This window comes from Ctenocephalides felis, unplaced genomic scaffold (genome assembly GCF_003426905.1).
Source record: "Ctenocephalides felis isolate EL2017-DRISC unplaced genomic scaffold, ASM342690v1 CF-g0.4_SCAFFOLD_00845, whole genome shotgun sequence".
NCBI classification, from domain to species: Eukaryota; Metazoa; Arthropoda; class Insecta; order Siphonaptera; family Pulicidae; genus Ctenocephalides; species Ctenocephalides felis.
The window spans coordinates 10,945,507-10,963,522 of record NW_020536999.1 but is presented as its reverse complement, the minus strand read 5'-3'; positions in this window follow the sequence as shown (position 1 = coordinate 10,963,522).

The following is an 18,016-nucleotide window of genomic DNA, read 5'->3' as shown; positions in this document are numbered from 1 at the left end:
GTTTCTGAACATTTTGGAATACCTTAAAATTAGAAAAAATGGATGCATCTCTGTGTGAGTGTGCGGATAGAAATTTACAGAAATTACATTAAAAAAATCGATTTCTATTGATGAGGAGAAGTCCTGTTTAGTTTTTGGAAAAGGGAGGTCCAGCCGTTTCGGAGATACGGAGCAAAAAATAACAAAAATTGCAATTCAGTTTTTGAGAGAATAGAGCGATTTTATTTCTATTGACGAAATGAAGAATTGATTATATTTTTCGGAAGGTAGGTCCAGCGGTTTCGGAGATCCAATAAAAAAGTGAAATAAAATGTCATTTTGCGGTCAAAAATAATCATTAGACACATGCACATCAAATTATCAGATACTTTATTAAGATTTTAATAAAAAGTATGAATTTTGTTCACATTTCATTGGGTTTCGTACGAATGCTTATTCGTTAAAACTGCGACGTGGCGCTTACGCGCTTCTACATTTCATCTCTACGTAGCTAAAATTCAATTGCTTTAAAAAAAGTTCAAAATTTTCAAAATATGATTTTTTTTTTCAAAAAAATCTATTTTTTTATTCAAAAATTTCAAAATTCTCAAAAACAAATTTTTTCAAAGTTTCAAAATTAAATATTTTATAGAAAACTTAATATTTGGCACGAAAGTTTCAACAATTTGCCTTTTCTAAAAAGTCTGTAAAAATTTTGAAAGGGACACTCGGATCGAATCCAGGCACTGACGTGGAATTGTCATTTGATTTCTTGGACAGAATGAATTTAAGTAGAATTTTAATTATTGATTTGAGATAGAATAGAATTAAAAAATAGAAAAAAGTTCTGCAAATATGTTAAAATACATACATTTTTGTAGTTTTTATTACAATTGATGTGTATTCAAAAATACAACATTTATTTCAATCCTCAATAATTTAAATATCGATATCATGAAAACAATTATGAAAAATTTACATATTAATATTAGTATTTTCATTTAATAATTTCTAATATTTTTATTAAATTTTCAAAGCATTTTATTCAATTAATATTATTTAGAAAGGAAGTCCAGGAGGTTAGAAAATAAAGAAGGATGAAAAAGTCAGCTGTACAGACATACTACATACACACACAAAAACACACGCATTCATTTTTTGTAATGTATGCCAAAATGTTCAGAAACATTTGAAACGTAGAGATATATACAAACTTTCATTTTTATTTCTTGCTATTACTACAACTTACCCTACGGGAAGTTAAAATAAAATTAAATTTGTTTAAAAAGTCATATTTTCAAAAATTTTATTTTTCCAAAGTTCATCTGTTAGACTGCGCCACGACGCTAACGCGTTTCTATATTTCGTCTTTAAAACAGCTACGCAAAGCGTTTGCTTTAAAAAAAAGTTCAAAATATTAAAAAAAATCTAATTTTCTAAAAAAAAACAGTTTTTACGAAAATTCTCAAAAATTTTATAACAAATTTCAATTTCAATAAAATGTTAATGCTTTTTTTTTTAAAATTAATTGTCGGTACGGAAGGTTCCAGCAATTTGCTTTAAGGCACAATGCTTTTATTTTTTCAATCTTTTTACCTCTTTCTAATTTCTCTCTCTCTCTTTGTCTCTTCTTCATAATTATTCTTTCTTTCTTTCTCTCTCTCCCTCTCTCTCTCTTGCTGTATGGGACAGATGCACTTCTATTTCTTCTAATAAGTTAAAATTTACCAAAATTCAAGTTTTATTGTTTTAAAAAAAATTAAATGAAAAGTTCCAGCAATTTTCCTTAAAACACTATGATTTTACCCTTTCTATTTTTCTATCTCTGTTTGTTTCTTTTAATCTATTTTCTTTCTCTATCCCTCTAGCTCTCTCTCTCTCTCTGTATAGGGCAGATGCACTTTCATTTCTTCTATTTAGTTAAAATTTACCAAAATGCAGTTGCATAAAATCACGATCGTAAAATTGTCGAAACGATAATAGGCCCTATAGGGTTTTCGTGGATCTCCTGGGGTCGTAAAACTAAGTTTTATCGCCTTTTTTTACGACTCGACCATTGTTCGACACTTCAGTCGAAAGAATGACCCAATCGTAGTTGCATTTATTCTATTTATACAGGCAATAATTAAAGGAACATGTGTTTAGGGTTCTGTAAAATAAAATACGACTGTGTGCAGAAATTGATAATAAAAATCCTATATTGTTTAGTTATATTATTTATATTGTTAATATTAATGAATTGAATTCTAGTGGTGTATGGCATCGTGCCTTAAGGCAGATTGCATAAGCCTCCCGTATTGAAAGTTAAAATATTTAAAAAAGTTAAAATTTCTTTGAGAACATAGATTTTCAAGAATTTTGAAATTTTTGAAATTTTTGAAAAAATTTAAAACAAAATTTTTAATATATTTTTACGTTTCAAAGCTTTCTGAACACTTTAGCATAACTTAGAAAAAATTGATGTATACCTTAGAAAAAATTGATGATTTCGAGATAGCGGATTAACCGATTTGGAGGAAAATTGCATACACCAAAAATAAAATTTAAAAAATTCATTTTTTTTAAAAAAACTTTGAAAAAAATAGATTTCTGATATTTTTGGAATTTTTGAAAAAAAATAACCTTAGATTTGTTTCATTTTGAAATATTTTGGAATTTTTCGAACTTTTTTCAAAGCAATAGCGTTGCTTTATCTGCGGTGAGACGAAATGTCAAAGCGCATAAGCGCCGCGTCGCAGTCTTAAGGATAAACAATGTTGCGAAATCCATGAAAATGTAAACAAAATTTTTACTCATTATTAAAATCTTTATAAAATATCTGATAATTTGATGTGCATATGACCAATGAACATTTTTGACAGCCAAATGACATTTTTTTAACTTATTTCAATTGAGAGTCCACAACCGCTGGACCTGCCTTTCCTAAAATTTAAACAGTGTTTTGTTTAGTCAATATGAATAAAATGTTTTTTGAATTATTCAAATCGGACGCTCCGTTCTCTTAAAAACTGAATTAACGTTTTCGGTACTTTTTGCCCCGTATCTTCGAAACAACTGGACCTGCCTTTGCTAAAAACTAATCAGCACGTCTCCTTATCAATAGGAATCGAATGTTTTTTGAATTATTCAAATCGCTTCATCCGTGTTCCCGAAATCGTCGGCTAAAATTTGTATCCGCACACACACACACATACATCCATTTTTTCTAAGGTATGCCAAAATGTTCAGAAGGTTTTGAAACGTAAAGATATATAAAATTTTTTTGGAGCTGTTTTGGAGATAAAATATAAAAGCGCGTAAGCGCCGCGTCATAGTCTAACAGATAAATACTGAAAAAAATTAATTTTTGAAAATGTTGTAATTTTTCGAAAAATTTGTTTTATTGACTACTTTAATTTTATTTTTAACTTCCCCTAGAGTAAGTTATAGTAATTGCAAAAAATGTAAAATGAAAATTTTTATATATCATTACGTTTTAAAGATTTCTGAACATTTTGGCAAACCTTAGAAAAAAATGATGTATGTGTGTGTTTGTATGTATTATGTATGTATGTACAACTGACTTTTTCATTCTTCTTTATCATCTAACCTTACTTATTTCAAACTTATAATTCTATTCTATCTCAAATCAATAATTAAAATTCTACTTAAATTCATTCAGCCCAAGAAATCAAATGACAATTTCACATCAGTGCCAGGATTCGAACCGAGTGTCCCTTTCACAATTTTTACAGACTTTTTTGAAAAGGCAAATTGCTGGAACTTCCGTACCAAATATTTATTTTTATAAAAAAGATTCATTTTTTTTAATATGATTTTTGTTTTTAAATTTTGATTTTTTAGAATTTTGAAATATTTCGGGAAATTAAAAACAAAAAAGAGAGAGAAAGAGGAGAGAGATATTAGGAAAGGGGTAGAAAGAGAAACAAGAACAAGAAAGGGAAACAAAAAGAGAGAGAAAAAGATAGTTAGTAAACTTAATGTTTAGAATCTATAACTATGCAATAATTTCTTAAAAAACGGCTTGACTAATCTTTGCTAAAACTTGCCATTTTTAACGGGCAAAATTGCATTTCCTATACAAAAAAAATAGTTATATTAAATTCAACAAACAAACTTTTATTTTAGAATTCTTTCCCTAATAAGCAGATGGTCAATCTTCCCTCTATGCAACCGCATCCCTCTGGCTCTACTTTATCATCCCTCAAAGGCAAATCCACTCAATTAAACTCAATAATTCCGATTATTTCCGTTTCCCTTTTAACAACAAAACAATCAGTCATCCGCTAATAAAAATATTAACCAGAAATCCAGGATATTCCCTAAAAAAATTCGGGCAGAAATCGTGAAATAATGTGAAAGGATCAGTTTTAACGCAAGAGCGGATTTGTGGCGTATGTCCAATTGTTATGGAACAAAAAATAACAAAAAAAAATCGGTAAAGGGAAATGTTGTGTTATAATCGGGTTAAACCGAAGACACAAATATAATAAAAATGTATAAAAAGTTCGGACGCGTGCCTTTCCCTAAAAGTTGATGTTTTTATCCCAAAAATGTAAGGGCAGTAGTAGGAACACAATGGTGGTAATTCCATAATGATAACTAGTGGTGTATGGCATCGTGCCTTAAGGCAAATTGCTGAAACTTCCCGTACCGTAATGAAATATTCGAGGAATATCAAACGTTTTCAAATATATTATTACAAATACTGTAACTTTCATTATTTTTGCTATCTTGTTATATCTGAGCAAATCAAATGTAAATCATAAATCCATTTATCATCTCCAGAACATTAACAATCGTCATTTCATTTCGAATTCAATCTCAAAAAAAAAAAAATAGTTGCCTATTGTGCTCCCGCATAGTCACAGTCTAAACGCATTTGCAAATAATTCTGTGCGACATTTTCACTTATACTGTGCTTAGCTTGGCGGCATTTTCACATTTTTCAATAGTTTTCACTAATTTGGAACAGTGCTTCAGTAAACAAACAGTCTAAACGCACTTGGATAAACATTTGTACCGGAGTGGCGCTTACACTGTGCTTAGCCTGGGTAATTTTTTGAATTTTTTTTAATTAGAAAAAAAAATTAGAAACATTTTTTTTCCAAAAGCAATTATTTTGTTGAAACAAGCAGAAAGTTTTTTGAATCATTCAAATCGGACGCTTAGTTCACTCAAAAACTGCCATTATTTTAACATTTAGCTCTGTATCTTCGAAACCGCTGGGCCTACCTTTGCCAAAAACTAATAACCACTTTTCCACGTCATTACGAACTGAATGTTTTTTGTATCATACAAATCGGATGATCCAAAAAACTCGATTTCTATTTTTAACTTTAAAATTTTGACAGGACTGAACTTTAAAAATTTTGACAGCTCTGAACTTTAAACATTTTGACAGGACTGAACTTTAACCATTTTGACAGGACTGAACTTTAACCATTTTGACAGGACTGAACTTTAACCATTTTGACAGGACTGAACTTTAACCATTTTGACAGCTCTGAACTTTAAAAATTTTGACAGCTCTGAACTTTAAAAATTTTGACAGCTCTGAACTTTAAAAATTTTGACAGCTCTGAACTTTAAAAATTTTGACAGCTCTGAACTTTAAAAATTTTGACAGCTCTGAACTTTAAAAATTTTGACAGCTCTGAACTTTAAAAATTTTGACAGCTCTGAACTTTAAAAATTTTGACAGCTCTGAACTTTAAAAATTTTGACAGCTCTGAACTTTAAAAATTTTGACAGACTGAACTTTAAAAATTTTGACAGGACTGAACTTTAAAAATTTTGACAGGACTGAACTTTAAAAATTTTGACAGACTGAACTTTAAAAATTTGACAGCTCTGAACTTTAAAAATTTTGACAGCTCTGAACTTTAAAAATTTTGACAGGACTGAACTTTAAAAATTTTGACAGGACTGAACTTTAAAAATTTTGACAGGACTGAACTTTAAAAATTTTGACAGGACTGAACTTTAAAAATTTTGACAGCTCTGAACTTTAAAAATTTTGACAGCTCTGAACTTTAAAAATTTTGACAGCTCTGAACTTTAAAAATTTTGACAGCTCTGAACTTTAAAAATTTTGACAGCTCTGAACTTTAAAAATTTTGACAGCTCTGAACTTTAAAAAATTTGACAGCTCTGAACTTTAAAAATTTTGACAGCTCTGAACTTTAAAAATTTTGACAGCTCTGAACTTTAAAAATTTTGACAGCTCTGAACTTTAAAAATTTTGACAGCTCTGAACTTTAAAAATTTTGACAGGACTGAACTTTAAAAATTTTGACAGCTCTGAACTTTAAAAATTTTGACAGCTCTGAACTTTAAAAATTTTGACAGCTCTGAACTTTAAAAATTTTGACAGCTCTGAACTTTAAAAATTTTGACAGCTCTGAACTTTAAAAATTTTGACAGCTCTGAACTTTAAAAATTTTGACAGCTCTGAACTTTAAAAATTTTGACAGCTCTGAACTTTAAAAATTTTGACAGCTCTGAACTTTAAAAATTTTGACAGCTCTGAACTTTAAAAATTTTGACAGCTCTGAACTTTAAAAATTTTGACAGGACTGAACTTTAAAAATTTTGACAGGACTGAACTTTAAAAATTTTGACAGGACTGAACTTTAAAAATTTTGACAGCTCTGAACTTTAAAAATTTTGACAGCTCTGAACTTTAAAAATTTTGACAGGACTGAACTTTAAAAATTTTGACAGGACTGAACTTTAAAAATTTTGACAGGACTGAACTTTAAAAATTTTGACAGGACTGAACTTTAAAAATTTTGACAGCTCTGAACTTTAAAAATTTTGACAGCTCTGAACTTTAAAAATTTTGACAGCTCTGAACTTTAAAAATTTTGACAGCTCTGAACTTTAAAAATTTTGACAGCTCTGAACTTTAAAAATTTTGACAGCTCTGAACTTTAAAAATTTTGACAGCTCTGAACTTTAAAAATTTTGACAGCTCTGAACTTTAAAAATTTTGACAGCTCTGAACTTTAAAAATTTTGACAGCTCTGAACTTTAAAAATTTTGACAGCTCTGAACTTTAAAAATTTTGACAGGACTGAACTTTAAAAATTTTGACAGGACTGAACTTTAAAAATTTTGACAGGACTGAACTTTAAAAATTTTGACAGGACTGAACTTTAAAAATTTTGACAGCTCTGAACTTTAAAAATTTTGACAGGACTGAACTTTAAAAATTTTGACAGCTCTGAACTTTAAAAATTTTGACAGCTCTGAACTTTAAAAATTTTGACAGCTCTGAACTTTAAAAATTTTGACAGCTCTGAACTTTAAAAATTTTGACAGCTCTGAACTTTAAAAATTTTGACAGCTCTGAACTTTAAAAATTTTGACAGCTCTGAACTTTAAAAATTTTGACAGCTCTGAACTTTAAAAATTTTGACAGCTCTGAACTTTAAAAATTTTGACAGCTCTGAACTTTAAAAATTTTGACAGCTCTGAACTTTAAAAATTTTGACAGCTCTGAACTTTAAAAATTTTGACAGCTCTGAACTTTAAAAATTTTGACAGCTCTGAACTTTAAAAATTTTGACAGCTCTGAACTTTAAAAATTTTGACAGCTCTGAACTTTAAAAATTTTGACAGCTCTGAACTTTAAAAATTTTGACAGCTCTGAACTTTAAAAATTTTGACAGCTCTGAACTTTAAAAATTTTGACAGGACTGAACTTTAAAAATTTTGACAGGACTGAACTTTAAAAATTTTGACAGGACTGAACTTTAAAAATTTTGACAGCTCTGAACTTTAAAAATTTTGACAGGACTGAACTTCAAAAATTTTGACAGGACTGAACTTTAAAAATTTTGACAGGACTGAACTTTAAAAATTTTGACAGGACTGAACTTTAAAAATTTTGACAGGACTGAACTTTAAAAATTTTGACAGCTCTGAACTTTAAAAATTTTGACAGCTCTGAACTTTAAAAATTTTGACAGCTCTGAACTTTAAAAATTTTGACAGCTCTGAACTTTAAAAATTTTGACAGCTCTGAACTTTAAAAATTTTGACAGCTCTGAACTTTAAAAATTTTGACAGGACTGAACTTTAAAAATTTTGACAGGACTGAACTTTAAAAATTTTGACAGGACTGAACTTTAAAAATTTTGACAGGACTGAACTTTAAAAATTTTTGACAGGACTGAACTTTAAAAATTTTTGACAGGACTGAACTTTAAAATTTTTGACAGGACTGAACTTTAAACTTTTTGACAGGACTGAACTTTAAACTTTTTGACAGGACTGAACTTTAAAAATTTTGACAGCTCTGAACTTTAAAAATTTTGACAGCTCTGAACTTTAAAAATTTTGACAGGACTGAACTTTAAAAATTTTGACAGGACTAAACTTTAAAAATTTTGACAGGACTGAACTTTAAAAATTTTGACAGGACTGAACTTTAAAAATTTTGACAGCTCTGAACTTTAAAAATTTTGACAGGACTGAACTTTAAAAATTTTGACAGGACTGAACTTTAAAAATTTTGACAGACCTGAACTTTAAAAATTTTGACAGCTCTGAACTTTAAAAATTTTGACAGCTCTGAACTTTAAAAATTTTGACAGCTCTGAACTTTAAAAATTTTGACAGCTCTGAACTTTAAAAATTTTGACAGCTCTGAACTTTAAAAATTTTGACAGCTCTGAACTTTAAAAATTTTGACAGCTCTGAACTTTAAAAATTTTTACAGCTCTGAACTTTAAAAATTTTTACAGCTCTGAACTTTAAAAATTTTTACAGCTCTGAACTTTAAAAATTTTGACAGCTCTGAACTTTAAAAATTTTGACAGCTCTGAACTTTAAAAATTTTGACAGGACTGAACTTTAAAAATTTTGACAGGACTGAACTTTAAAAATTTTTGACAGGACTGAACTTTAAAAATTTTTGACAGGACTGAACTTTAAAAATTTTGACAGGACTGAACTTTAAAAATTTTGACAGCTCTGAACTTTAAATATTTTGACAGCTCTGAACTTTAAATATTTTGACAGCTCTGAACTTTAAATATTTTGACAGCCCTGAACTTTAAATATTTTGACAGCTCTGAACTTCAAATATTTTGACAGCTCTGAACTTTAAAATTTTGACAGCTCTGAACTTTAAAAATTTTGACAGCTCTGAACTTTAAAAATTTTGACAGCTCTGAACTTTAAATATTTTGACAGCTCTGAACTTTAAAAATTTTGACAGCTCTGAACTTTAAAAATTTTGACAGCTCTGAACTTTAAAAATTTTGACAGCTCTGAACTTTAAAAATTTTGACAGCTCTGAACTTTAAAAATTTTGACAGCTCTGAACTTTAAAAATTTTGACAGCTCTGAACTTTAAAAATTTTGACAGCTCTGAACTTTAAAAATTTTGACAGCTCTGAACTTTAAAAATTTTGACAGCTCTGAACTTTAAAAATTTTGACAGCTCTGAACTTTAAAAATTTTGACAGCTCTGAACTTTAAAAATTTTGACAGCTCTGAACTTTAAAAATTTTGACAGCTCTGAACTTTAAAAATTTTGACAGCTCTGAACTTTAAAAATTTTGACAGCTCTGAACTTTAAAAATTTTGACAGCTCTGAACTTTAAAAATGTTGACAGCTCTGAACTTTAAAAATTTTTGACAGGACTGAACTTTAAAAATTTTTGACAGGACTGAACTTTAAAAATTTTTGACAGGACTGAAATTTAAAAATTTTTGACAGGACTGAAATTTAAAAATTTTTGACAGGACTGAACTTTAAAAATTTTTGACAGGACTGAACTTTAAAAATTTTTGACAGGACTGAACTTTAAAAATTTTGACAGCTCTGAACTTTAAAAATTTTGACAGCTCTGAACTTTAAAAATTTTGACAGCTCTGAACTTTAAAAATTTTGACAGCTCTGAACTTTAAAAATTTTGACAGCTCTGAACTTTAAAAATTTTGACAGCTCTGAACTTTAAAAATTTTGACAGCTCTGAACTTTAAAAATTTTGACAGGACTGAACTTTAAAAATTTTGACAGGACTGAACTTTAAAAATTTTGACAGGACTGAACTTTAAAAATTTTGACAGGACTGAACTTTAAAAATTTTGACAGGACTGAACTTTAAAAATTTTGACAGGACTGAAGTTTAAAAATTTTGACAGCTCTGAACTTTAAAAATTTTGACAGCTCTGAACTTTAAAAATTTTGACAGCTCTGAACTTTAAAAATTTTGACAGCTCTGAACTTTAAAAATTTTGACAGCTCTGAACTTTAAAAATTTTGACAGCTCTGAACTTTAAAAATTTTGACAGCTCTGAACTTTAAAATTTTTGACAGGACTGAACTTTAAACTTTTTGACAGCTCTGAACTTTAAAAATTTTGACAGCTCTGAACTTTAAAAATTTTGACAGCTCTGAACTTTAAAAATTTTGACAGGACTGAACTTTAAAAATTTTGACAGGACTGAACTTTAAAAATTTTGACAGGACTGAACTTTAAAAATTTTGACAGGACTGAACTTTAAAAATTTTGACAGGACTGAACTTTAAAAATTTTGACAGCTCTGAACTTTAAAAATTTTGACAGCTCTGAACTTTAAAAATTTTGACAGGACTGAACTTTAAAAATTTTGACAGGACTGAACTTTAAAAATTTTGACAGGACTGAACTTTAAAAATTTTGACAGGACTGAACTTTAAAAATTTTGACAGGACTGAACTTTAAAAATTTTGACAGCTCTGAACTTTAAAAATTTTGACAGCTCTGAACTTTAAAAATTTTGACAGCTCTGAACTTTAAAAATTTTGACAGCTCTGAACTTTAAAAATTTTGACAGCTCTGAACTTTAAAAATTTTGACAGCTCTGAACTTTAAAAATTTTGACAGCTCTGAACTTTAAAAATTTTGACAGCTCTCAACTTTAAAAATTTTTACAGCTCTGAACTTTAAAAATTTTTACAGCTCTGAACTTTAAAAATTTTTACAGCTCTGAACTTTAAAAATTTTGACAGCTCTGAACTTTAAAAATTTTGACAGCTCTGAACTTTAAAAATTTTTGACAGGACTGAACTTTAAAAATTTTTGACAGGACTGAACTTTAAAAATTTTTGACAGGACTGAACTTTAAAAATTTTTGACAGGACTGAACTTTAAAAATTTTTGACAGGACTGAACTTTAAAAATTTTGACAGCTCTGAACTTTAAAAATTTTGACAGCTCTGAACTTTAAAAATTTTGACAGCTCTGAACTTTAAAAATTTTGACAGCTCTGAACTTTAAAAATTTTGACAGCTCTGAACTTTAAAAATTTTGACAGGACTGAACTTTAAAAATTTTGACAGGACTGAACTTTAAAAATTTTGACAGGACTGAACTTTAAAAATTTTGACAGGACTGAACTTTAAAAATTTTGACAGGACTGAACTTTAAAAATTTTGACAGCTCTGAACTTTAAAAATTTTGACAGCTCTGAACTTTAAAAATTTTGACAGCTCTGAACTTTAAAAATTTTGACAGCTCTGAACTTTAAAAATTTTGACAGGACTGAACTTTAAATATTTTGACAGCTCTGAACTTTAAATATTTTGACAGCCCTGAACTTTAAATATTTTGACAGCTCTAAACTTTAAATATTTTGACAGCTCTGAACTTTAAATATTTTGACAGCTCTGAACTTTAAAAATTTTGACAGCTCTGAACTTTAAAAATTTTGACAGCTCTGAACTTTAAAAATTTTGACAGCTCTGAACTTTAAAAATTTTGACAGCTCTGAACTTTAAAAATTTTGACAGCTCTGAACTTTAAAAATTTTGACAGCTCTGAACTTTAAAAATTTTGACAGCTCTGAACTTTAAAAATTTTGACAGCTCTGAACTTTAAAAATTTTGACAGGACTGAACTTTAAATATTTTGACAGCTCTGAACTTTAAATATTTTGACAGCCCTGAACTTTAAATATTTTGACAGCCCTGAACTTTAAATATTTTGACAGCTCTGAACTTTAAATATTTTGACAGCTCTGAACTTTAAAAATTTTGACAGCTCTGAACTTTAAAAATTTTGACAGCTCTGAACTTTAAAAATTTTGACAGCTCTGAACTTTAAAAATTTTGACAGCTCTGAACTTTAAAAATTTTGACAGCTCTGAACTTTAAAAATTTTGACAGCTCTGAACTTTAAAAATTTTGACAGCTCTGAACTTTAAAAATTTTGACAGCTCTGAACTTTAAAAATTTTGACAGCTCTGAACTTTAAAAATTTTGACAGCTCTGAACTTTAAAAATTTTGACAGCTCTGAACTTTAAAAATTTTGACAGCTCTGAACTTTAAAAATTTTGACAGCTCTGAACTTTAAAAATTTTGACAGGACTGAACTTTAAAAATTTTGACAGCTCTGAACTTTAAAAATTTTGACAGGACTGAACTTTAAAAATTTTGACAGGACTGAACTTTAAAAATTTTGACAGCTCTGAACTTTAAAATTTTTGACAGCTCTGAACTTTAAAATTTTTGACAGGACTGAACTTTAAAATTTTTGACAGGACTGAACTTTAAAAATTTTGACAGCTCTGAACTTTAAAAATTTTGACAGCTCTGAACTTTAAAAATTTTGACAGGACTGAACTTTAAAAATTTTGACAGGACTGAACTTTAAAAATTTTGACAGGACTGAACTTTAAAAATTTTGACAGCTCTGAACTTTAAAAATTTTGACAGGACTGAACTTTAAAAATTTTGACAGAACTGAACTTTAAAAATTTTGACAGGACTGAACTTTAAAAATTTTGACAGGACTGAACTTTAAAAATTTTGACAGGACTGAACTTTAAAAATTTTGACAGGACTGAACTTTAAAAATTTTGACAGGACTGAACTTTAAAAATTTTGACAGGACTGAACTTTAAAAATTTTGACAGGACTGAACTTTAAAAATTTTGACAGGACTGAACTTTAAAAATTTTGACAGGACTGAACTTTAAAAATTTTGACAGGACTGAACTTTAAAAATTTTGACAGGACTGAACTTTAAAAGTTTTGACAGGACTGAACTTTAAAAATTTTGACAGGACTGAACTTTAAAAATTTTGACAGGACTGAACTTTAAAAATTTTGACAGCTCTGAACTTTAAAAATTTTGACAGCTCTGAACTTTAAAAATTTTGACAGCTCTGAACTTTAAAAATTTTGACAGCTCTGAACTTTAAAAATTTTGACAGCTCTGAACTTTAAAAATTTTGACAGCTCTGAACTTTAAAAATTTTGACAGCTCTGAACTTTAAAAATTTTGACAGCTCTGAACTTTAAAAATTTTGACAGCTCTGAACTTTTAAAATTTTGACACTTCTGAACTTTAAAAATTTTGACAGCTCTGAACTTTAAAAATTTTGACAGGACAGAACTTTAAAAATTTTGACAGGACTGAACTTTAAAAATTTTGACAGGACTGAACTTTAAAAATTTTGACAGCTCTGAACTTTAAAAATTTTGACAGCTCTGAATTTTAAAAATTTTGACAGCTCTGAACTTTAAAAATTTTGACAGCTCTGAACTTTAAAAATTTTGACAGCTCTGAACTTTAAAAATTTTGACAGCTTTGAACTTTAAAAATTTTGACAGCTTTGAACTTTAAAAATTTTGACAGGACTGAACTTTAAAAATTTTGACAGGACTGAACTTTAAGAATTTTGACAGGACTGAACTTTAAGAATTTTGACAGGACTGAACTTTAAAAATTTTGACAGGACTGAACTTTAAAAATTTTGACAGGACTGAACTTTAAAAATTTTGACAGCTCTGAACTTTAAAAATTTTGACAGCTCTGAACTTTAAAAATTTTGACAGCTCTGAACTTTAAAAATTTTGACAGGACTGAACTTTAAAAAATTTGACAGGACTGAACTTTAAAAATTTTGACAGCTCTGAACTTTAAAAATTTTGACAGCTCTGAACTTTAAAAATTTTGACAGCTCTGAACTTTAAAAATTTTGACAGCTCTGAACTTTAAAAATTTTGACAGCTCTGAACTTTAAAAATTTTGACAGCTCTGAACTTTAAAAATTTTGACAGCTCTGAACTTTAAAAATTTTGACAGCTCTGAACTTTAAAAATTTTGACAGCTCTGAACTTTAAAAATTTTGACAGCTCTGAACTTTAAAGATTTTGACAGGACTGAACTTTAAAAATTTTGACAGGACTGAACTTTAACAATTTTGACAGCTCTGAACTTTTTTGACAGCTCTGAACTTTTTTAACAGCTCTGAACTTTTTTGACAGCTCTGAACTTTTTTGACACCTCTGAACTTTTTTGACAGCTCTGAGCTTTTTTGAAATCTTAGAAATTTCTTGAAAACTTTGAAATTTTTTTAACTTGAAAAATTTAACCAATTCTTCATTAAGTCAATATAAATGGAATGTTTCTTGAATCACTCAAATCGGATGCTTGTTTTTCATTGGGTTTTATACTTTTTTTAAAATTTTATAGGTTTATCATTTCCATTAAAGAAAAGAAAACATTAAAAAAAATTTTTTTCAGATCGATGGTTGATGAGTGAGAAATGGAGCAGTTTGGGACCTCGCGTCGGAGGCAGTTATTTTGGAAAAAAAAAAATTTAAATATTTTTTTGTATTCTAAAAGGGTGAAATAAAGTTGTGTTAAAGTTTCAAAACAATAAAATAATTCCATCACGTTTAAAAATATTTTTAAAATATGATCTAATTTTATGCGTCAATATGAACTTTCTCCCTTAAAGCAAAATGCCACTTTCAATTAGTTAATTTTGTAAAGATCAGCTGAGCAGTTTTTACATCATAAACAGATTGATTAAAAAATGATTTTTATCTATATCAGCATTTTGACCCCGTTAAGAAATTTAATTACTCCCAGAGAAGCGATTTGATTTAAAAATGTGATGATTTCAAATTTTTATCGTTTCCTTAATTAAAATCATCTTTTTGAAATCGTAAAAATATTTACGATCATAATTTTATTACCAAACGTCTTGGTTGAAATAATTTATAAGTCAATTAAATACTTTTGTTTATACCGAACTAAGTTGAATATTATTTACTACTTGAATGCAAAAAGCGGCTTGTTTATTTTCGGTTTCAAAAAATAACAAAGGGTGCCTCTGTAAGGGTGACCTATGCGTATGTATGTTTTTGTTCATTAAATACTAAATCTGTAAGCTAGATAAAAAGATAATATTATTTCAGCAGTTGTAGATAAACCGTATAGATGTCCAAAATTATTTACATACGGATATTAAACATATGTACGACAAATAAAACAGTCAAGTGTAAATAGATGGACGAGGAAATAAGTGATAGTAGAGAAAAAAGGGTTAACTTCCCGTAGGGTAAGTTATAGTAATCGCAAAAAAATCAAAAATGAATTTTTTTGTATATCTTTACGTTTCAGAGGTTTCTGAATATTTTGGCATACTTTAGAAAAAATTGATGTGTGCGTGCGTGTGTGTGTGTGCGGATACAAATTTTTGTCGACGATTTCGCGAACACGGATGAACTCATTTGAATAATTCAAAAAACATTCGATTTGTATTGACAAGGAGTCGTGCTGATTAGTTTTTGGCAAAGGCAGGTCTAGCCGTTCCGAAGGTACGGGCAAAAAGGGCCAAAAATGTTAATGAAGTTGTTGAGAGCACGGAGCGTCCGATTTGAATAATTCAAAAAACATTTTATTTGTATTGACTAAACGAAGAACTGTTTAAATTTTTAGAAAGGCAGGTCCAGCGGTTATGGCCTCTCAATAAAAAAAAGTTTAAAAAATGTCATTTGGTTGTTAAAAATTATCATTAGACAAATGCACATCAGATATTTTATAGAGATTTTAATAATGTGTACACATTTTGTGTCAATTTTTTTGGGTTCCGTACCCAGATTTTTATTTTCGAAGTTTATGTATATGGTTCAAGCAAATATCTTCGACATTATGGAATAACCGATTTGTATGGAGTGCAAAGGGTGTAAAAGTGGTCATGCGGTTTTTGGGAGAATGGATCATCCGATTAGATTAATTCAAAAAACCTTTTGCTTGTGTGGACGGTGTGCAAAAAGTGCTTTTACAAAAAAATTCGTAATTTTCAAAATTAAAAAAAAAATCAACGTTCAAATTTAAAAAAATTCATATTTTCGAAAATTTTCATTTTCAAAAAAAAAATCTAAATATGGAAAACTTTCAGAAAACATCAAAATTTAAAAAATATCGATTTCTGATAAAAAATTTAGAATATTTCGAAATTTGAAAAAAAAAATCGAATAGCTTCAAAAAATTCCAAAATACTCAGGAAATTTAAAAAAACACGAGATTTTTCAAAAATTCTTCTTCAAAACAAAGTTTTAAAAAATTCAAATTTTCGAAATTTTTCATCATTTTCAAAAAAAATCTAAACTTTGAAAATTTTCAAAAAATATCAAAATTTAAAAATATCGATTTCTGATAAAAAATTTAGAATATTTCAAAATTTGAAAAACAAATCGAACAGTTTCAAAAAATTCCAAAATTCTCAGAAAATTAAAAAAAAAAACGATTTTATTCAAAAATTCTGAAAAAAATCGAATTTAAAAGAAAAAATCTAAATTTTGGAAAAACCTCAAAATTTTGACAAAACATTCAAAATCATGATGAGAAAATCACGCGATATTTTATGATTTTTCTCAAACCCCTTCTTTCAAAATTTTCATGACACTTTTTTACTTTTTACTTTGTACATAAATTTGGTTGATACAAATATACAAATAAAATATTTTTTGTGCTCATTCATCCGTTCTTTAAATTTAAAAAAATCGAATATTTTCAAGAAATTCCAAAATTCTCAGAAAATTTAAAAAATTCTTCGAATATTCTGAAAAAAAATTTGAAAATAAAAAAAAATCTAAATTTTGGAAAAACCTCAAAATTTTGACAAAACATTCAAAATCATCAAAAAAATCAAATTAAAAAAAAATTAAACATCATGTAAACAGAATAGTAGAATCACTTATTGAAGTGATTCTCTAAATATGAATGTAATATTTATCAGATAAACTTATATGTGTGTTTGAAAGTGTGTGTGTATGTGTGCGAGTGAATGACATAAGCCAAATAGCACATAGAATTGCCATGTATTCTGATTGCTATTGAAAATAAAATTAAAATAATAATAATAATAATAATTTAACAAATTTCTTGTATTTTCAGACACATAAGTTGTTTGTAGAATACGCTCGTCGCCCAATTTAAGAAGCACTTATAAATTTACAATATGTATTCACAATAACTAATCTATTTGAAATCATTTAAAACAATTATTGACCATTTTCATTCCTCGAATGTTTAATTACAATACGGCAAGTTCCAGCAATTTGCCTTAAGGCACGATGCCATGCACCACTAGTTTCTCTAATAAATTTTGTACAGGTAAATGTGTCCTCATCTAATTTTAATACTAACGATCATGTCCGACACTTCGTATCGTTTAAAAGCCCATAAATTTGTGACCATTGGGCCATTACGACCTCCTACAACTAAATAATAGATGAACAAACGAATGAATGAATATCGGACATGCTGTATGCTGAATTAATAAACGTGAGAAGTAGGAAATTGGAGGCGGAATTAATAATTCAATCGAGTTACGTATATATATATATATATATATATATATATATATATATATATATATATTACTAAAGAAGTTTCACTTCAATCACGTGATCAAAATCCTCCCGCCGCTGTCGCACTTTTTTATTTCCCTAAATCAAAATCGTATTTCTGCGACTGTTTTTTTATTTTTGTTCGTTCGTCACGGATGAAAAATAAAAAGGTATCATACAGAGAAAAAATAATAGTACGGAACCCTCTCGACTAGACAATAAAATATAATCGAACAAAAAAAAAACATTAAAAAAATACGAGGGGTGCGCAAGACTCGTGTCTAGTGCTAAAAATATCGAACTAAAAAAGCATTCGATAAAACTCGATGAGAGTTTTAGAATTTTAGAATTAGCTAAAAGATTTTTTTATGGGTTTTTGTAGAAAA